This window comes from Sapajus apella, unplaced genomic scaffold (assembly GCF_009761245.1).
Source record: "Sapajus apella isolate SASKATOON/1434 unplaced genomic scaffold, GSC_monkey_1.0 scaffold24, whole genome shotgun sequence".
Lineage (NCBI taxonomy): Eukaryota > Metazoa > Chordata > Mammalia > Primates > Cebidae > Sapajus > Sapajus apella.
The window spans coordinates 11,341,714-11,365,319 of record NW_022436964.1 but is presented as its reverse complement, the minus strand read 5'-3'; the positions used below and the strand labels follow the sequence as shown (position 1 = coordinate 11,365,319).

At 32.9% G+C, this 23,606-nt stretch overlaps 1 long non-coding RNA gene across 1 annotated transcript in view; it reads left to right on the top strand.

Annotated features, from left to right (window-relative positions):
• Positions 1–23,287, top strand: part of LOC116559727 — a 37,013-nt gene extending 13,726 nt beyond the window's left edge. The window contains exons 3-4 of the long non-coding RNA XR_004272588.1: positions 21,433–21,479; positions 23,232–23,287. This is a non-coding gene — a long non-coding RNA (uncharacterized LOC116559727). The remainder of the gene's footprint in view (positions 1–21,432; positions 21,480–23,231) is intronic.
• Positions 23,288–23,606: the final 319 nt, after the last annotated feature.

Below are 23,606 nucleotides of genomic sequence, written 5' to 3'. Positions count from 1 at the left end.
AGTCAATATAAGGTACTGGATATTGGGCAGAAGACAATCATGGCTTTCCAACTATAATATTTCCAGTCTCTGCCGACTTATAGAGAAGATGCTCCGAATATAGTACCCGAGAATGTGCTTGGTGTCCTTTCAAGGTAGATAGGAACCGATATCTATCATATTCAAGCAATTTTCCAAGAAGCTAGGCTAGAGTTGAGAGAAAGCTGTTGCAGAACAGGAGACGTCTTACAACATGTCTGTACATTACTGGCTCTAGTGGTATATGTGGACAGTAGAAAGACATTGCATTCAGAGCCTTAACTAGATCGTAATTTGAGTGAAGTCGCTTACTAGAAGGGTGGCTTTGTGCTATCTTTCTACCAGCTCTATTCTATCAGTTAAAAAGAGCAATACTTACATAATGGGGTTAAATAAAATAATATGCAGTGTATGGTTTATAACAGGTGTTCAATGTAATTTAAGTATTAATGTTAGCCTCAGTGAGTTGGGAATCAGTGAAAATTGGATATTCGGAACATCTTGATGTTCACAACTATCAACCTTTCATGTTCAAATCACTGAAATATTGTATTAATGTCAGCAATAAATAAATCTATAAATTTCTTTCTTCCCATTCCAAAAAAAAAATACAAATTAAACCATCTTTTAAGTAGCAACTCATTTTGGTGACTTTCTTTGGGGAGGTTAATTCGCTCTACCTTGGGGGAAGGTAAAAGAAAAAAATATAAAAGGAATACTTAGTGATGTGATTGCATCCCTTGTCGACTTTTACTTTCCTCTTCTTGAAATAATCATTTCTATATGTATGTTAAGCATCAAAAAGTGAGCCAATTTAAGACTGAACCTCCCTCTCCTCCTTCCTTTCCCCTCTCCCGCTTCTTCCCTTCTCCCTTTTCCTCTCCCTACCTCTTCCTCTCTCTCTCTCTCTTGCTCTTGCTCTCACTTACTCCCACTCACACTCGCTCCCTCTCCCTCTCTCAGTATACAAGGTCATTAATTGCTATTGGGACCTTCATAAACCCTAGTCTGCCGATGGGGTGAGAACTCTATTGTTAAATGTATTATGGCAGGACTGTCTTTGGAGATTGCCTGCTTGATTGCTTTGTAAAGGCCCAATGGCACACAGCAATTAAAATCCATAGACCTCTATAACCTTTCTGATGTTTTATGGGCCTTTTTGTGTCCTTCGGTAGAGTTTACCATTTGTGTATTTCCCACAGGGTCTCTCTTTCAAAACTCTAAGTGGGATTTTTTTTTTTTAATCCACTGTGGTAAAGCTAGTTATACATCATGTGAAAGGTTAATGAATATTTTCAAAAGGAGCATATGTTTTAAGTCAGAGGGTGAAAGTTATAGTAAAGAATGGTAATATAAAAACTAATACTATTTTTCTAATCTCATCAGAGTTAATTTCTATATATCTCATACCTGTGTTTCCTAAAGTAAAGTGAAGCTTGTAAGATTTAAATGACCTCAAAAATTAAGGAAGTGACTTGAATTTACTTGAAAAGCCCGCTCTGATTTACTGCACATGACACAGTTCAATGTTCAGGCTTATGGCATATGCAGAACAAATACATCTATTTGTTATTTCATTGAAATTATAAGTTTTATCTGTGTAGAAGGCTTTGCAAATAACGATTCCTAGTTTTTGACTAGACGTGAGAAATTTGATGTAATACTGGGAGAAGCCCAGGAAAAATCTTCCATAGTGGTGTTAAGAACAGTAGCACAGCTGAGTTTAAGGTTCTGAAGTCTCCTACTTTCAAATACCTTCTCCTTTCAGCACCACTATCAGCAGCCCTGACCCCAACAATGAAGTCATTAGGCAATTCATGATGCCTTTAGTCATTTGACATTGTAATTGCTTTCTTACCCTGAATAACTTTTTCCCTTTTTTCCCCATTTTTCCTCTTCTTTACTTCCCCATGCTCCTTCTCACATACTCAAAGGGCATTTAGAAATCTTCATTGGAAAAATGATTTGTACAATTTAAAAGTAAATTGTTCAGTGCCTGGAGCTCTTTGAAGGAAAAGCATTATTGAACTTCAGAAAGTGAACACTGAGCTTCAGATTGTGCTCTGCATGAAGCCCACATATTCTACAACTTTGCAAACTCTTCAGTGTATATGGTAGATCTGAGAAGAGGATAAGTCTCATCTTACAAATTTTCTAAATTATCCTCTGAGAAACATTTTGTGTACTGAAGCTGGTAGAAAAGCTATTGTCTTATCATGTGCAGGCAATGTGGGAAAGAAAGAGGATGAATGCAATGAAAATACATTATTATTTAATAGAGAGAGGACTAATTCTTAATCCCCACTACCAGATGGTCACAGATAACAAGAATAATTCAGTAACTCAGTGTAGCTCCATGGTGTTCTGATCTACTTACGAACACATATTGCAGTATGCGGTTTAAATATTATGTTTTTAATTTCTAAGTATTATTGCTTTGTAAATTATGTCAAGTTTCAACTGCTTGAGTAGTAAACAATTCATTCTAGTTATCAATATTTTCTAGAGCTGTATTTTCCAAAGTGTAGTCATGTTCTTCATGGATCTAGATGATCATTTAAAAAATAGATTTCTATTCTACTTTCTGAAATTGGAGTATTTGAGGATATTCATTGAAAGCAATCTCTTCACATGGCTCTTAAGCACGTGAAAGTGTGGAAAATCTTGTTCTAGAACTACAAGTTCCCAGTACCTTTTGTTCAACAAAGAGTTGATCCTGAAAATGCTCATTCCAGGAAGGATGTAGCTGTTTTACAAATGTTTACTCCTTTAAAACTCTCACTGTTTTTGCAAAGTAGATCTCATTACTTTTCATTAAGAGGTAACCTCTTTGGTTCTCAAAAATATTTTTTTGAGTACCTACTGCCCTCTAGGTTCTGGAAAAAAATATCAATGAGACAGTTTTTATTATTGAGTGGCTGTTTAAAAGTGATCTGAAGAGAAGTAGAGGAATTATGTTTTCTACTAATCTTTCATGTAGTCATTTTAAATGACCCTGAAATAAATAATTAAATCTAAATCTATATCTATATCTTTTTAATTTTTATATTTCTAAAGACAGAGTCTTGCTTTGTCACCCAGATTGGAGTGCAGTGGTGCAATCATAGCTTAATGCAGCCTTGAACTCTTAGGCTCACACTATACTTCTACCTTAGCCCCCCAAGTAGCTGGGACTACAGGTGTGGCACACCACACCTGTGTAATGTTATGTTTTTTCATTTTTTTATAGAGATGAGGTCACACTATGTTGCCCAGGGTGGTCTCAAACTCCTGACCTCAAGTGATACTCTTGCCTTGGCCTTCTACGGTGCTAAGGATTACAGTATGAGCCACCATATCAATATATTTGACATATTTCTCCATTACTTGAAAACTCTATGCTATCACAATAATCTTTTTAATTATATTAATAATCCCTAAACATATGTTAACTATTTCTTTTATGAAAAAATGTCAATAAAATATTTAGATATATCTTTGAATATTAGAATTCTACTGTAGTGAATTTCTATAATTTTTATGTTGCTTCAGCATCTATTTTGAATATAAGTTGGAATTTCTCATGCCAGAAACAAGGCTTAGTCATCCTTGACACAGTTTCAAGCTTTCTACCTACTCCTAGTTTCTCAATGTGTCCATCCAGATATCTTCCCTAAACACCCACCTCCTGCTGGCCACCTCCCTATGGGACAGCTAGATACAACCCACTTGATTCACCCCACGCACTGAAACATGGATAACACACCTTCTGGGACTCATGCCTGTTTGCTCTAAATCCACCAATGAGAACTGCCCTTCGGAAACCTGCAAGAATAACACCATGGACTTTAATAAAGGCTTTGGCTCACAGGTCTCCCTCTGTCTTGTTCCCCATTGGCTAACTGAGTGCATGTGTCCCTGATGGCTACTCCTTTTTCTTTGACCTTGCAACATATTCAATAGCGATAGTAAATGTATGATATGTATACTGCTAAGCCTTCTTTCCTATCTCACTACAAATCACTGCACTTATTAATACATGATAAGCTTGGCTTGACCTCGAAATACCCATCAACTCAGGTAGTAATTACCAATAAACCAGAACTAGTAATCTAGATGAAACTAAACATTAGCTTTTTCAAGCTCCATTAGTAATGTAGATCTTATCTGTGTTACTATGATCCAAGTCCACACCAGTTTCAGTTTTTGAATCAGAAAACCAACTTATTCATTTACACTTGGGTGTTTTTCTACTATGCATGAAATGCTGATGTTTGTTATCCCAGGCTTCTCAAATGTTAGGTACCAAAAAAATCAAATGTATAATTAGATTCTATTTTACAAGTTTGGACATGGAACAAAGACAGTAAGACAGTTTTAAAATATTCATCTATGGTGTATCCCAAGAAATTCTCCATTTTGAATATTCTATAGTCTTCAAAGGGTAAATATATTTAAGAACGTGAAATCAATTTTTGCATTTGTATATATGGAATTAAAACTGCATTAGGGGCTGGGTGTGGTGGCTCACGCCTATAATCCCAGCACTTTGGGAGGCCGAGGCGGGTGGATCACAAGGTCAAGAGATCAAGACCATCCTGGTCAACATGGTGAAACCCTGTCTCTACTAAAAAGACAAAAATTAACTGGGCATGGTGGCACATGCCTGTAGTCCCAATACTCCTGAGGCAAGAGAATTGCTTGAACCCAAGAGGCGGAGGTTATGGTGAGCCAAGATCATGCCCTTGCACTCCAGCCCGGGTAACAAGAGCGAAACTCCGTCTCAAAAAAAACAAAAACAAAAACAAAAACAACATACCTTTACTTTTTGTACCTTTCTTATGCCATTGACAGGTATAATTTCATCAGTTTTCATTATTCATTATATTTTCCATATTTATCTACATTTTTATTATATAAATATTAATTTGGATACTTTCAAAAATATGTAGAGAAACATTCATATAATAAACAAGCTCTTTCAAAATATATGGCCAGGTGTGATGGCTCATGCCTGTAATTTCAGCACTTTTGGAGGCCAAGGCAGGTAGATATCCTAAGGTCAGGAGTTTAAGACTAGCCTGGCCAACATGGTGAAACCTCTTCTCTACCAAAAATACAAAAATTAGCCAGACGTGGTGGTGTGCACCTGTAATCTCAATCACTAAGGGGGCTGAGGCAGGAGAATCGCTTGTACTCTGGAGGCAGAGGTTGCAGCGAGCCGATATCCCACCAGTGCACTCCAGCCTATGCAATAGAGGAAGTCTCTGCCTCAAAAAAGACAAAAACAAAATACCCCAAATATATTATTAATAGGTTATTTCTGGAAATCTATCAATTGTGGATTTGAATAAGCTTCAAATCTGGTGGTGGTCCTTCCCAGACTTGATGGTTTTGTTACTTTTCTGTCAACTACGGAACCTAATTCACCATGGTTATATTGTTCTCTGTCCACTACTCATACATTCAAGATAAGATCTTTTATTTAAGGCCTAAGTATTATTTTAAGTGAGTTCAATCTCATTAAACAAATAATGTATTCTTATCTTATACAAAACTGTTTAAAAAGATAGAATAAATAGGGAAAACTGCCATGTTCATTTAATGATGCTACTATAAAATCAACATCAAAACTAGATAAGAACAGTACAACAAAATAAAAATTATATGTCAACTCCATTGCTGCACAAAATGATCAACATTTAAATAAATAAAACACAGATCCTTCTCCAGCAATGTATGTGAAAGCTTATCATAATGCATTATAATAAAAGCAACAAATGCTTTGTAGTAAAAGTTGATCTCATAAATGCAATTAACCTATGTTCACCTATTAATATTAATAAAATTCATCTAAATAACAAATTAAATGAAAAAATAAACTTAGGACATGTAGAGAAATCATAAGAATTAACAATTTTTTTTCTATTTCTAAAACTATCTTAGCAAACTAGAGATAGGCTGGAACTCCCTTATAAGCAAAAGGTACCTCTTACATAAAAAACGTACAGAAAATGTTAATGTGTGAGACTTTGGAACCATACCATTAAAGTCATTTATACACAGACTGCCTGCTATTAACTACTTAGGATTTAGCATCATATTGGAAATCCTGGCCAGTTAAGTAATACCAAAAATAGATAAATAGATAAATAAATAAATAAGATAAATAAGAATTGGGGAAAAAAGCATAAAAGCTGGTTATCACGTGCAGAGGATAAAATTGTATTAGCTTGGTGCAAACATAATTGTCGTTTTTGTATTGTTGAAACTTGCTGTTTGATATTGGAATGCATTCTTAAATAAATGTGGTTATTATACATCATCTTAATGTGTATTTCTAGCTTTATGTTTTTTTGCTAATGACTTATTAGTTGCTGTTTGTATTTATTTTAGACTATGGAAATGATGTTAGACAAAAAAGCAAATTTGAGCAATTTTCTTATATGAGTTCAAAATGAATTAGAAAGCAATGGAAACAACTTGCAACACCAACAAATTTGGCACAGAAGCCACTAACAGTTCTGTGGTGGTTCAGGAAGTTTTGCAAAGCAGACGAGAGCCTTGAAGATGAGGTGCTAGTGGGCCACCATTGGAAGTTGACATCTACCAATTTGGAGCAATCATTGAAGCTGATCCTCTTATAACTACATGAGAATTGCCAAGCTCAATGTCAACCACTGTAACCTAAATGAAACTAAATGTTAGCCTTTTAAAACTCCATTAGTAATACAGATTTGATCCATGTTACTATGATCCAATTCCACACCAGTTTTTATTGTAAATTTTATATGCACATACAAAATTGTGTGTATTTATAGAATTCAAGATTACCGGACACACACAGTGGTTGTTAGGCATGTGAAGCAAATTGAAAAGGTAAAAAAGCTTGATAAGTGGGTGCCTCATGAGGTGAGCAAAAATTTTTAAAAATCTTTGTTTTGAAGTGTTGTCTTCTCTTATTCCATGCAACAACAGTGAACCATTTTTCAACTGGATTATGACATGGGACAAAAAGTGGATTTTATATAACAATCAGCAATGGCCAGCTCAGTGGTTGGACTAAGAAGCTCCAACGCACTTCCCAAAGCCAAATTTGAACCAAAAAAGTCATGGTCACTCTTTGGTGGTCTGCTGCCAGTCTGATCCACTACAGCTTTCCGAGTCCCAGTGGAATCATTGCATCTGGGAAGTATGCTCAGGAAATCAAGGAGATGTGCCAAACCCTGCAGTACCTGCAGGTAGCATTGGTCAATAGCAACTGCCCACTTCTTCTTCATGACAACAGCTGACTGCATGTCACACAACCAATGCTTCAAAAGTTGAGCTTATTGGGCTACAGAGTTTTGTCCCATCTGTCATATTCATCTGACCTCTTGCCAACTGACCACTACTTCTTTAAGCATCTCAACAATTTTTTTGTAGGGAAAACACTTCCACAACCAGCAGGATTCAAAAATGCTTTCCAAGAGTTTGTCAAATCCCGAAGCACGGATTTTTATGCTACAGGAATAAACTCGTTTCTCATCGGCAAAAATATGTTGATTGTAATGTTCCTACTTTGATTAATAAAGACGTGTTTCAGTCTAGTTATAATGATTTAAAATTAGTGGTCTGAAACTGCAATTACTTTTGCACCAACCTAATATATACGTGGAGAAATTGTATATACACATACAAAATTGTGTATATATGTAGAACTCAAGAATATTGCTGGACACATGCATGCATGCATGTATGCATGCACACTATATCCATAGTTGTATGTGCATCTATCTATACTTACAACTATGCTTATGTCTATATCTTAATCTCTATAGAAACTCTCTCTCTATATGTGTGTGTATACATATACTTTCTTATACATCATAAATCTCTACTAAATATAATAAAGTAGTATCTTATTTACAATGCCAGCAATTTTTAAATGTATCTGAGACTAAATTTAACAAAAGTGGTAAAAAAATGTAACAGAAAATAATGCCAAACTCTGTTGAAGGTTATGAAAAATAATATAGGAAGAGATTTGCTTTGCTCACAAATAGAATGATAGTTTAAAGATGTCAATTTTACTACAATCTACACATCTGATTCAGTTTCAATCAGTATCTTAAAAGACTTTTTATAGATATTTACAAACTTTCTATATTATTTAGCTCTTAGTAACCAAAAACCAACTTGAGTAGTAAATATTAAAAAAAAAAATCCAAGAAAATTTCAAAGACCAAGGTAAGGAGAATTTTTTCTTTAATGGTGGAAAGACTGATTACAGAGCTATGGTACTAAGGCATGTAGTGTTAGTACAGGGATGTTCAAATGGAATGAAGGGCCTAGACACAGATTCAAGCATATGTGGAGATTAGATTTATGAAAAAAATAACATCATAAGTAATAGAGGAAAACAAGATATCCAGTAATTAGTCCAGGCACAGTTAAGTATTCAAATGTTTTTCTATATCAGGTTACATAAATGCAAATAAATTCTAGATGAACAAAGTTATAAATATGAATAAGAGAACTTTAGGCTAGACATGGTGGCTCATGCCTGTAATCCCAGCACTTTGGGAGGCTGAGACAGGTGGAATACTTGAGCCCAGGAGTTTGAAAATAGCCTGGACAACTCTGTCTCTACAAAAATTAACTGGCCGCGGTGGCACGTACCTGTGGTCCCAGTTACCTGGAAGGCTGAGTTAAAAGGATCACTTGAGCTGTAGGTGGAGGATTGGAGGTTGCAGTGAGCAAAGATAGTGCCATGGCACGCCAGTGTGGGTGACAGAGCAAGACCCTGTCTCAAAAAAAAAAAAAAAAAAAAAAAAAAAGAAAGAAAAAGAAAAATGAAAACTTAAAAATTTATAAAAGAAAATTTGAAAACATATCTAAATGGATTATTTCAGAACTAATGTTAAGTGAAAATTAAAATTTATGGAAATACAGATAAAGTATCACGTCACATATCAAATAATTTAAAACAGAAACAAAGAAAAAGAAAAGGCAGAAAAATTTTCTTAAAAATAAAAAGGAACTAAAATTATAGTTTTGAGAAGAAAAGTACTATATAGCCAATACATTTTGAATTAAAGAAATTATATTCTTGTAAAAAATTTATTAGCAATTCTAAAATTTAGAAAAAAATTTAAAAAGTACAGTCCATATATTTTCTTAAAAATTATTTTCTAGCTAACGAGAACACATATGTAAATTAATAATTTTGTGATGGAGAAAACTTATTTAAAAGTGAATAGTGGAAAGTCATAAAAATTGTTAGAGAATTAAGTTCATGTAATTATTATTAATATAGGCTTTAATACAAATCTCAAAACTATTTCACAGATGTGTTAAAAATGTATGTACCTATGCAATAATCCTGCATTATCTGTACATGTATCCCAGAAACTAAAGTAAAATTTTAAAAAACTAAAATAATAATAATAATAATAATAATAATAATGTAATTGTAATGACTACCATTATACTCACAAATATCAGAAAGTGAATATATAGTATGTTCGCTAACACTATTTTCTGGTAAATATCACCAGCCAAAACAGGCAAAGTTTGTAAATTAGGCTTTTAGATTTCTGTTACAATTCTTTAAGAAAACAACAACAAAAAAATACTACAGAGAGTACCAATGTCAGAAATTGCAGGCAAAGACCTTGATGTGCAGTGTTTTAAGATCAACTTTAATCCTCAGTATGAAAGAGGTCACAGTGACAAACACGTACTGAGTACTCTTATTTAATTCAAGATTTAAGTTCATTATTGAGACATTTCTACTGTGGTAAAAACGTAAAAAATAAATAAAAATTGCTCCAGAAAACAAACAAACAAACAACCAAACAAAAAAAAAACACTGCAGAAACCTTCTACTAATCTGTTGGACTTCTCATTTAAAGTCCTTATATCCAAACAATAAAGCATCATATATTTAACTCCATTTTAGGAGCAAAGAATGAAATTATTTTTAATAAGAGAAAATGATAATCATTTGGTAAAGCTATTTGTCAGTTTACAGTGTTCATGAACTCCAAAAGAGGTCATGGACCAGGTAGCATTAAAGTAATTTGAGAAAAAATAAAAGCATGCTAAATACAAAGTAAACTCAAAAAATACTACGGTACAAAATGGAGTGCTTCAAATTACTCCTATTAGGATTTTAATAATCAGAATTTTGAAGGTCTATTTAAAGAAGCACTGTATCCATGGATGCTCCTAATCCTTTATCTAAAATAGTAGATTTTAGTGGCCCATCCCAAGGCCACTGCTTGCTTTATTTATTTATTTAATTTTGGATTCCAGGTTTGTTACATGCGGTATATTGTGTGATACTGAGGTTTCAGTTTCTGTTGAACCCGTCACCCTAATAGTGAACTTAGTACCCAATTGGAATTGGATGCAGGGACTCTCCATGATCTAGAACAGTCTCCTCTCCACCAGACTTGCTTGGTCTGGACCTGCTAAGGGGTCAGGAAGGAAAAAAAGTACTAAGAACCAGATGCATATATTCAATAGTATTGCCATTCAGTCTTTGAAGATTAGTATTTTAGACCAAAGCTAGCGCAAACTTATTAAAAGAATTTAAACAAAAGCAACTACTTAGATCAGTGCCTAAGACAAAGTAGTTAGTAATTTAATAATCATTTTCTTTTATTATATTTTAAATTTGATTGAACATGTCACTTAATTTCTTATTGAAAAATCTAACTATGCGTGGGTTAGAAGAATAAGTGACTTATATATGTATATATATTTGGTTTTGTCTTATTCATTTTCAATGGCATAATCATGTATTTTTCCCTCATTTAATTAATATTCCCAAGTGGAAATGTATTTTAAAATAGTTTTAAATATATAACATGAAAAAATTAACACTTGAAAATTAACCCACATTTACTGTGTGATCATTTTTCTTAAATCTATAAGTTAAACCAATAACATTTTATAAAAAGGCACAATCACAGACAATAGGCATTTGAATTCTTATGCTAAGGATTGAATTTTTACCAAATATAGGGCAAATGATATTTATAAAATATGTCTGATATTTTATTTATGTAGAAAGAAGTTTCCTGGTTTAAGTTTTTCCATTTAATTGTGCCATACTTGCAAAAATGTAAACCTTTTATATTTGAAAGGAAATAAATCAAATATATGTGTTAGATTAAAAGCAGGTAGATTTACATATTTGCACTTTAAATGTCATTCTCCAAGTAAAATACAAAATAGTTACATGTACTTGGACTAGAGGTAGGTCAGTGTAAACTTCTCTGATTATAAATCTATTTGTTCTTCCAAAAGACCTATTATTTTGAGCAGCAATCAGCAAACCACAGCTTGTGGTCCAAATCTGGGCTGTGGCCTGCTTTGTTTTGTTTTTGGAGTTTTCTGAACCTTCTAACACCATAATCATCTCTAGCTCTTTTTCCTTCCTTTTTTTTTTTTTTTTTTTTTTTTTTTCACCTTGTCTTAGGAAAAGTTTCATTGATATACAGCCACACTAATTTGTTTTTGTAATGCCCATGGCTACTGTCTTTCTACAGCAGTAAAGTAGAGTAGTTGGGACAGAAAACTATAGCTGTGAAGCTTAAAATGTTTGCTCTCTGACCTTTTACAGGCAAGTTTGCCGATTCCTTATATGGACAATAAAGGGTAACCCACTGTAATAAGTTCAGTCTACACAGATTTAATTTGATTTATTTTATTTTATTTTATTTTTGTCATATCCTAAAAGTTGTTCTATTGTGGAACATTGTTAACTTGCCCTTTATTTTCTATTTTTTATTTTACTATGCTCTCCTACTTTATATGTCCTCTTTTTTTAACTCTTCATTTTTCATTGCTTGTTCTTACTCTTCACTCATACATCTAACTCCATTTTAGGAGTACAGTATGATAGGGGATTTTTTTTTTTAAGAAATTGTCAATTATTTGGCAAAGTCATATTGCCAGTACAGTTTCCACAACACCAAAAGAGGCCATAGGCCAGCATGAATGGCCAGGCAGAGGGTGGAGCCAGAAGAACATACAAGCCTCCAATAATTCTACCCTCTGCCTCTCTGCTTCTTCCCTCTCTTCATGTTGTATGGTACAGGATCTTTTCATTACTGAGCAGCTACGTAAGGATGGCTACCGAAATTCAGCAGAAAGGGTTTTTGTTCTTTGCATCTACAGGTTTTATTTCTACTCACTCTTCCACATTTGAAGAATATTAAGTTAGAAGACATTATGTTCATCTTCTTTTGTCTGAATCATGGAACATGCACATTTTTTTATTATTCAAAGGAGACCAATGTGTAGGTTCACATTTTCAATGTTTGAGTACCAAACTACTTGTTAACTGTTTCTGTATTGAACAAATATAAGAATTTCCTGGGCCTCAGTATTACATGTAAAAGAGGATGGTTGTGAGGATTAACAAATGTATAGAAAAGACATTAAACACCATAAACATGCAGAGAACAGAACTGGTCACAAGTAAAACACTTAGAATATGTGAGCTATTTTAAAATAAGCAAATAAAATCACCATCTTTATAGAATCTTTTCTAAAATCTTCTGAGTACTTATTAGTGATTCCCTATAGCAGTAATCCTCCCTTCCTTTTTAGACAATAATAAACATTATGCCCTGTATGTATACAGTTTGGTGGAATAACTCAGTGTTCGTTTAAAGGTTTTGGATATTACAAGTGTCTTAAATGTGAGAAAATGTCTCTGATTTAGATCTATCATTGTACCTGTTATCTCTCAGGCATTAGAACCATTAGCAATGAAGGGCTAACTACTGATCACATATCTTTTATTATAAAAATCTTTGTAGAGACAGCATTTTATAGAGAAGCTTGAAAATTGCTTGAACTGGCAGGAATTTCAGAAGAAATAAGTGATTGAAAGAAATATAATGGTGAATGTATTCTATGGCCAGGCAGCAGTGATAAAAGGATCTCCTTTGACCCTATGACAATTGTTATTGATTATCTTGTGATGAAAATGAACAACTGTAATTCCTAGATAATTTAAATAAATATTTTTATAGTATATATGGCTTTAACAGATGTCTGTGTGTGTGTATATATATATATATATGTGCATGTCAATTTTAATAAGTCCCGTAGGACTAGAGAAATTAATGTCCTCTGATTTTTTTATGCTTTATTGTAGATTGATAATTAACATGTTTATAAAACATTAGTAATACCAGCAGCAACATTTTTATAACTGGCTGATTTTTCATTTGGGTTATATCAAGTACATTTAATATATTTCAATAAGAACATAATAGCTAAGGATCAGTGCCTGTAAAGGCTCTTCTTTGGATCTATTCATATTTTTGATCAGGCATACCCACAGTTACTTTATCTATACTCTTTCATGCCTATATAATTTTGTGACAATGTCCAAAAGATCTGAAAATATATTATATATTTTCAATGTGTACAAATAATCCTCAAATTTTCTAGTTTAAATAATCCTCTATCTGCTTAACAGGATGATCAATGATGCTGAAACAGGGTGGATGCACATAAGAGAGGAATCACTGTTTTTATGTCATGGCCTCAAACCAGATGATAAGACAAATGTTACATCAGGCACTTTGATGGAATGTTTCTGGAAATCAATAAACCTTGAATTTCTGACCCTTGGTTTTCTATGGAAAAAATGATATTTATAATAAGCAGATAAAAAAAGTGGTAGTCTTTCTAGGTCTCAAAAAAAAGGTATCACAAATATAAACCTGTAGTTTGTGATCCATCTTTCTATTTATATGAGCTTATAATGAGTATGCATAGCTATATATAAGCTAAGAAATACAATAATTATATATATAAAACTATTGAATTAAAAATTAAACAAATTGCTTTTCATGCTTTCACTCAACATGCATATATTAATGGTCATATATGTACACATGTATGTATATATCAATGTAAGTATATACATATATGGTTGTGCAATACACACACAAACATATAGTTTGTGTCAGAGCTGTCATATCGTAGTATCATTTATACTGTATTCTATAGATCTGTGTGAAATGGAAGCCTTGTGCCCCATGTCTTATAAATATAATCAATATGGTGTCAATCCTCAATAATCAAAGCTTAAGAGAGATAGGAAAGCAAAGAACAAGGAAACAAACATAAATTAGTATGTATGATATACTTTGAAGATGATAATATTAATTTAACAGAATGGTCAAGGGAAACTAAATTATAGAAAGTGTCAAGGGAAAGCTTTATTAAGAAAGCGAGACTTGAAGTTTGAGAAAGAATCAAATGGAGAGCCTGGAGACTGATATTAAAGGCAGGAGGAAAAACATGTGTTCAGAGAACACTGAAGCAGGAAAGAATTTAACAACATTGAAATTATCAAAGAAGATCGACACAGCTGGAGAAGAGAGAGAGAAAAAAAAAACAAAAAAAAACCCTTAAAATGGTATTGGTGATATGTCTAGTGACTGGATCACACAGGTCCTTGTAAGGTATATTTAACAGTGTGGATTTTATTCTTAATGCAATGCAGAGCCACTGCCAGCTTTTAAATCTAAGAGTAGTGGCTTAAATAATTGACTCTGGATGTTGTGTAATGAGAGTCTGAAGCAGAGATAAAGTAAAAATGGGAATAACAGTTAAGATATCATGGAATCAATCCATGTAAGAGATGACAGTGGCTTTACTGTGATAATAGCAATGGAAATAGGCATATTCAACTGCTATTTTGAGGACAAAAAATGTCAGAAATTGGTGATAGCTTAGATGGGTTGTGATAAATAATTGTTCGACCTAAAGTAATAAACAATACCTGTGACCTCACAAAAATATCAAAAAAAATAATGAATTATAGGTATGATTAAAATACACATTTTTTAATGAGCAAAAGAAACCACATTTTATTCAATGGTCTAAAACAGAAGTGTCTGGCTTGGGAGAATAATGGGGATCAGATGAGTAATATTTACCTTTAATATGTTAAAAATGTTTCAGAACTAATGCATTTTCTTTGATGAGGCAACTTCAAACATATTTGCTTAGGATGTTTAGGGTTTGACATGGAAAACTTTGTTTAGCTTTTGATAATGTATTTATTGTCTATATATGACACATAATGATGAGAACATTATGTGTTCCCTTTAAATAATATCTAGTTTATATGTATACATGTGCATATATATGCATTAATAAAGTAATGTATGCTTATAAAAACAAAACATATTTAAAGGAATAAATAATAAAATAAAAACATTTAAAATTCTTCTATCCAGATAGTGTTTATTAAAATAATGGTATATTAATTCAAAGTATTTCTCCATGAGCAAAAAAACACACACATGAACACATTCAAAGCAGAATGGCTATGTGGAAAATAACATGAAATTTAGAGTGAAGCAATATTGAGTATGAATACCAGAGGTTGGCTGCTGGATAGCTAAGTGTACCTGAAAATGTTATTTGGACATGTTGACTTTCCATTTCTTCTTCTTAAAAGGAGGGGAAGAATATTCAGAGCAGTAATGTGGAATAAAGTACAGTATTAATACATGCAACACCATGAAAAAATTTAGATGAAAGACGTAAGTGAAAGAAGCCAGACTTAAAAGGCTACAGTTTCTGTAGTTTCTTTATGTGATATTTTTCAAAGCAAAACTATAGGACAGAAAACAGATCAGTGGTTTCCATAAACACAGGTTGGAAAATGATTGACTCCAAAGGGGCATAAAGTAATTAGTTATGCAGGGAGTGGAGGTGGAAGTGGAATTGTATTGCATCTTTATTTTTTGGCAGTTAAATAACTTTATGTATTTATCAATGCTGTACAGGATTGTACTCTAAAACAAGTAATTTTATTGCATATAGTTTTTGTGTTATAAAAGAAATCAAACAAAACCTTTGAGAAAATTAGGAAAAGAAATACTAAAATTCTAGTCAAAGACGTTTACAAACAAATTACATCTACCATCATTCTCAACAATAAAAAACTCAATACTTCTTAAGATTAGGAAAAGGGTAAAGATGTCCACTCTTACTTCTTCTATTTAACATTGTTCTGCATATCTTAACAAGTACTATAAGACATAAAAAGTTGTAAGATTGGAAAATAAGAAGCAAAACAGTCATTATATGTAAGCAACCTGATTGTGTATGTAGAAACCCTAGGAAACATAAAAAAAAAATTTATTAGAATAATTGAATTTAGCAATGTTTCAGGACATAAAGTCTTTTACAAAATCAATTGTATTTTTATGTAGAAGCAATGAACACTCACCAAGTGAAATAGGAAGAAGCAACTCTATTTATAATAGCATAAAATAAAATCTTAGGAATAAATGTAACAAAAGTTTCCCAAGATTTATACGTGAAAAATACAAAACATTACAAAGGAATGCTGAGGGAGACACAAATAAATGAGAGTCAGATCATGGCCATGAATTAGAAGACTCATTATATTTAAGGTGGCAGCCATCGACAAATTGATCCATATATTCAATGCACTCTCAAACAAAATCTTAATAAGCATTTTTGACAAAATTGGCAGGTTGATTTAAACGTTAATATGGAAAAGTAAAGCATATATAAATAGCCAAACATTAATTGAAGAAAAAGGAAATTTGGAGGATTTAAAATACATGATTTCAACATTTCCCATAAAGATAAAAGTCATTACTGTGCGGGAGTGATGTAAGGATACATATATTAAGCAATATAAAAGAACAGACTTATATGATCAACTGATTTTCAACAGACATGTTAAGGTACTTTAATGAAGAACAGCTAGTCTTTTCAACAAATGGTGCTAGAGCAACTAGATATGGATATGGAAAAAATAAACTTTGATCTTTATATTATGGATACACACAAATTAATTCAAAGTGGATCATAGACCTAAACATAGAACCTAAAATTATTAAACTCATGTAAGAAGCACAGAAAAAGTTTTTGTGATAAGAGATAACCAAAATATTTTATTTGAACATGGCATGAAAAATTGAAAAATATTAAAAAATAGTTGTTAAAATGGAAGTGATCAAGATTACAAAATTTGCTTTTAAAAAGATGTTGGCAAAAGAGGGAAAGAGAAAATTTTTATAAAACATATCTGAGGGCATGTATCCAGAATATATAAAGAACTCTTACAATTCAAAAACAAGAAAAAAAATGAACAAAATACTTGAACAAATCCTTCACAAAAGCAAATATAAAAATAGCCAATAGGCACATAAATGATGTACAACATTATAGTTTCAGACAAATGCAATTAAAATCACAATGTTACTACTGGATAATCAAAGGAAAGCCTAGATTTAGAAGACTAACAATACTAAGTGTTGGTGAAGATGTGGGAAGATGATAAATCTCATGTATTTCTGGGGGGGGGGGATGCAAAATAATACCGCCATTTTGGAAAATAGTATGCTAATATATTTTAAATGTATATTAACATGTTATCTAGCAATTTCATTTCTAGGTATTTACAGAAAAGAAATGAAAACATAAGTTCACAAAAAGACCAATATATGTATAGCTATAACAACAATATTCATAATAAATAATCCACCAGAAATCCAAATGTCCAGGTATAAATAAGTCTAATGCATTTACAAAATGAGATGATGAAGAACTTCAAGACATTTTCTGAGAAAGTTATATGGAAAAGGGTCCACAAGTATCTAAGAAATTTGAAATAAACTTTAAAAAGTGTGAAACTTTACTTGATATAAGGATATATTAAAAAGACACATTATTTAACGTACCACTGGCATAAAAAAAGACCAAAATATTAGTCAAACAGAATAGAGTTCTAAGAATGGCAGACTTCATCTCTGGCATGCAAGAGGTGAGGTAAGGAGTTTTTGAACATCATGGCTGCCTGAAAGAATAGTGAGAGTATCTTCTCAACTCCTTGCTGCTCCACTTGCTTCTCACATGGAAAATCTTCTAATGATCTAGAGTTAATTGTAGTCTGTAATGAAAAATAAATATGAACAACCTATAACTCATTAAATACATGTAAGTCATGAAATCAAACATGAAAAGATGCAAATTAAAGGCCAGGCTATACAAGGCATGTTGCAATTTAATTTTATTCAAGTATGTGTTTAGAAATGACAAATGATTAAGGCAATAATTGCTGTTCAGTATGTTTGGAGAAAGAGGAAACGTAAAAGCATACTTTGTTTCTTTGTTATCACAGATGTGATTAAGGAGAACTACAAAAAGCTTTAGGATTCTGAAAATACATATATTTAAAGAAAAATCTATTTTCGTAGAAGTTTCTAATAACTAAATTATTAATGCCTAAGTTAAAAAAAATTATACCTTAGAGGTACATCATTATTTGGAAGTCTGTTTATGTCCTATAATTATCATGCTATAGTAGAAAACAATTTTGAGTTGTGTTTACATATCTGAAATTCCAGACTCCATTCATTGGGACAGTGCTGCAAGATTCAATTGGTAAACCTGAAGAATTTCTAAAAGAAACAGAACATCTGTACAGCCTTTGCTATGCAATCATCTTTAAGAACACCTGAAAGGGAAGATTCACTTCAGTTGCAGAAAAGTGAATTCTCTGCCAAATAAACAAGTCATTCTTAATGTTTTTGAAGAATAAAAGGACTACTTCTTGGCAAAGAGATACTTTAGAATAAAAGGAAGATGGAAAACACTTCTAACGCTGCTGATGGAAGTAGATCATTGACTGCGACAAGAAGCTCACTGAATTTTCAATGTCTTGTGGCATAATCTTCCTCTTGAAGATCAGATTTTAAGGGTAGAAAAGTAAGCTTATACTTAGGATATCCCATTTTAAATGAATAATCCTACATTAATTGAACCTTTAATTTTTGGCAATAAGAACTTCCTTATGGTGCATCTTTGAAATGCTTATTTACCCCTATATAATTATCATTGACTCCCAGCATAGACTATTTGATATGCTTTAGGTAAAACTGGTCACTTAGGAAAGTGTGACTTCTCAGGACATGAAGAAAATATATTGTTCCCAAATGATTCCATCGATATTGTCTAAAATGTTACCATTAGATATTTATTTCTCTAAAAAATTGTTCATTCACAGAATCCTTTTCAATGCACACTTTGCTATTGTATGGACACAGATGAGTTTCTCAGGTGGCAGTCATTACAGACTTTAGGCATAGATAAAGGAGAGCTAGCACAGAAAGGAAAGTAGGAAAATCACACAGAAAAAAAAAGAGGTAATTCTCTTCAAAACATGAATTGTGCTAAGTCCAGAGAGGCATAAAAACGCAGTCACAAATCTGTTGGTTACCAGTACCTGTAATCCTAGTAATGGGTATCAAAATTTTCACATATTGCAAAGGGGAAAATATAAATTAAGTGTTCTGAGTTAAACAAAGAGGTGTTTCTACTAGAATTATAGAAATACAGAAGAAATTCTAGAAATATAATTCAATATTCTCATTTTACCAATTAACAAACTGAAATATTGTATTATGACTAACTTTCCTACGATTACAAAGACTAGCAAAAGGTTGTGGAAGACAGTGTGGCGATTCCTCAAGGACCTAGAAATAGAAATTGCATTTGACCCAGCAATCCCATTACTGGGTATATATCCAAAGGATTACAAATCGTTCTACTATAAGGACACGTGCACACGAATGTTCATTGCAGCACTGTTTACAATAGCAAAGACCTGGAACCAACCCAAATGCCCATCGATGATAGACTGGACAGGGAAAATGTGGCACATATACACCATGGAATATTATGCAGCCATCAAAAACGATGAGTTTGTGTCCTTTGTAGGGACATGGATGAACCTGGAAACCATCATTCTCAGCAAACTGACAGAAGACCAGAAGATCAAACACCGCATGTTCTCACTCCTAGGCAGGTGTTGAGCAATGAGAACACATGGACACAGGGAGGGGAGCACTACACACTGGGGTCAGTTGGGGGGAATTAGGGGAGGGATGGTGAGGGGTGGGGAGTAAGGGAGAGATAGCAAGGGGAGAGATGCCAGATGTAGGTGATGGGGAGGAAGGCAGCAAATCACACTGCCACGTGTGTACCTATGCAACAATCTTGCATGTTCTTCACATGTACCCCAAAACTTAAAATGCAATAAAATAAAGAAATGGGAAAAAAATAAAAATAAAAAAAAATTAAAATGTAAAATTTCTGAAACTAAATGTGTAAACGAAATTAATCTGTAATCACAACCCTCTAGAAGTAACACTAAATGTAATCATGACAATATCTTAGAATAAAAACAAAGCCTTAAACTGGAATAGAACTATTGATAAAGAAATAGTGTTTTAATGATTTGGTATCAGAGAGTCATAGCATGAAATGTCTATGTGATGCCAAACAGTCCTGGTTCAAGTCTCAACTCTGCACAATTAATTTTTCTAGCACATTAGACAAAATTTTTATTTTTATTTATTTTTGTTTATTGATATATAATCTACATAAAACTTATTCTTTTTAGGAGTATGAGTCTGTGACTTTTTATGAACTTATTTAGTCATGTGATTACTACCACAATCAAGATAGAGAACATTTGCATCATCACAAAAATTTATGTCATATTTTTTTGTAGTCAATATCCACTTCCAACTCCAGCTGCTAACCACCACTGATCTGTGTTTGGGCCTCTTGGTTTTAACTTTTCCAAAATATAATCTAAATGAAAATGCACAATACAGGTTGAGTACTATTTATCCAAAATGCTTGGAACCAGAAGAGTACGTATGGGTGTTTATCCATCTACCAGTTGATGGACATTTTGATTGCTATGTACGTGTTATGTATGAACAGATGTTTTTATTTCTCTGGGCAAATATGCAGGATTTGGTTTGCTGGGTCATATGGTAAGTAAAAGTTTAACTTCAAAGGAAGCCATCAAACTTTTTTCCAAAGCGACTGAACCACATGTTATACATCTGCAATGAACAATACCTGAAAGTTGCTCTGCTTGCTCTGAAATCTCACCAGCACTTGATATTGTCAGATTCCTGTAAAACAGTGCTTCCTAATATCTCAGTTTACTTGTTTGAGAAGATTTTTATGAGATAAGAACTGCAAAGGCCCTATTGACATTTCAGCTGTAGAGTAGGTCATGTATACATTTTCTAAATGTGATACAACTGGAAATAATTGAGGATATGAACCCTATAGGCTGCAGGAGCAACATCTGTTCTAGAAAAAGGCATAGGTAGGATTGGAGCACACCTGGTACCATACAAAAACATGTGAAGAGGCATGATCACATGAGTCGTGGGTACTATTATAATGGGGGTTTTCACTTTTACTTTGAACTCGGTGAAAACAGTTGGAGTGTTTTGAGCAGAAGGTTGACTTTTTTTATTCCAGTGTGTACTATTTTTCTATTGCTGCTGTACAAGTTATCGCAAACATAGTAAATTAAAATAACACAAATTTATTTTCTTATAGGTCTGGAGGCCAGGAGTCTGAAATGTATCCCACTAATTAAAAGCAAGGTAATAGCAGGGCTTGCATGCTTTCTGGTGGCGCTAGGGGAGAATCTGTTTCCTTGCCTTTTAAAGCTTCTAGAGACACCTACATTTATTGGTTTATGGCCTCCTCCTCCATTTTCAAAGCCAACAGTTCAGCACCTTTAAATTTCTCTCTTGCCTTCCTGTCTTCCTTTTATAGGAACCCTTTTGATTGCATTGGGCCTACCTATGTTATCCAGATAATTTCCGAAACTCAAGGTTCTCAGCTTAATTACATCTGCAACATCTCTTTAACTATGTAAAGTAACAAAGGTTCTGAGGATTAGGATGTAGACATCTTTGAGGGCCAATTATTCTGCCTACCACAGTCTGTCAAGAGGTTTTAGTGCTTTGAATATCTACTAAAGAGCAGCAGGAAACTGGAACATGAGACGGAAAAAATGTGGCAGTGTTTACTAATTGTGTAACACTATGCTGGGAAAAGAGTCTATTGGAACTAGACATGACATATTCATATTTGTCCTATAAGAATCATCTTCAATGCAGAGGGTGAAGAGAAACAATTTATCTAGATGGCTAAGCTTAATAGAAATGGAATTTTTAGAAGTCCAGACTCAACTTCTATGTTGATTAGGATGCTTTCTGATCAATGCACTGACCTCACAGGTCATTTTATTAAAAACATGGGTGCCCACAACAAATAACTCATGCTAATAACCTTTCTATTTATCTGCCATGTTAAGTTATTTAGACATGATGTTTTTTTAAATTAGTCCCTTTTGAGTTTGGTTAATAATGGTGACTTCTAGAATTCATTTTGGAAACCAAAAATTTAAACCAGATGTGAGAGCTATATTCTAAGAACTAAGTCCTAGTCTATGGTGATTCAGTGGGTTTAGAGATGAACTGTAAGAATATACCAGGGAGCAAATCATCTGGCCTCCACATACCTTATATTCACTTAACTTTACTCTTTCTCACTTATTAAAAAAAAGGCAACAACAATAATAACTAACATGTATTAATCACTGAAGTGCCAACACAATATTAAATACAGTTCATGTATTATTTTTTTGTGTAATCCTTTGAGTACTCATAATGGCCTCATTTTACACATAAAGACTCTTAGCAAGACTCTAAAAAATGTTACCAATGTTTAAAGAGCTTACAATTACATTTATTACAATGATAGGAAAGTAAGTCATGTCTTTGAGAAGGGAGAAATTTTCAGATATTAAAATTCCCAGCACACCAATATATTCTCTATGTTTTAATATCAGAGGTTAGATAATATAAATATAATTTATATCAATCCATTTAATTCATGTATTATACTAACAGTTAATATTTAAGGCATACATTTATATTCATATATAAATTAAAAAGTATAAAAGCACATACAGGGTATAATAATCAAATTGGTAAGTACTTACCACTTGAGACTACATGAATAGTATCTCAATTTTCTGTTACTTTGTATTGAAGCCAATTGGATTTAAGTTAAATTTTTTTTTTCACTTATCCCAAAATGAAAGGAACAGAACAATGCTTGGCAGCTACAGACTTTTTCGTTTTTCAATGTTTACAGGAAAAGAGAGAACAATATGTCTTTTTTATTACCACTGAAAAATTCTTCATGTTGGCATTCTGAAAGTGGCCATTAATAGTACATTTGTAGAACTAGATACAGAGAAGGAATATGTGCTAAAGACTTGATTTCTGTAAAACATGATGCAATGAGTAAAACCTTTTACTTTTCCCTTTTCTTTCCTTCAGTGATTACCAGTTAAGAGAATGAGATTCCTACATTTGGAACCAGTGGGTAAGAAGAATCTATATTAGTCCTTTTCAATATCATAATTTTTTAAAGTCATTGCTGCACAATTTACAAAGCATTTATGGATTATAGAAAACAAGAAGACAGAATATAATATCATTTTGGAAATAACAATATTGAAATTACAGTGTCAGAGCTTGATATTTTTCTGGCATTTCAAAGATACAAACATGATTAAGGAGAGGCAAACTTTTCATTGCTGTAGGTGATGAAACCCATGGCAATATAGCATGAGGGGATTTAACTGGTTATGCATTGATAACACACCAAACACTAGTCATCCCAAAGGAAAACTTTAATTTCTTACATCAAAT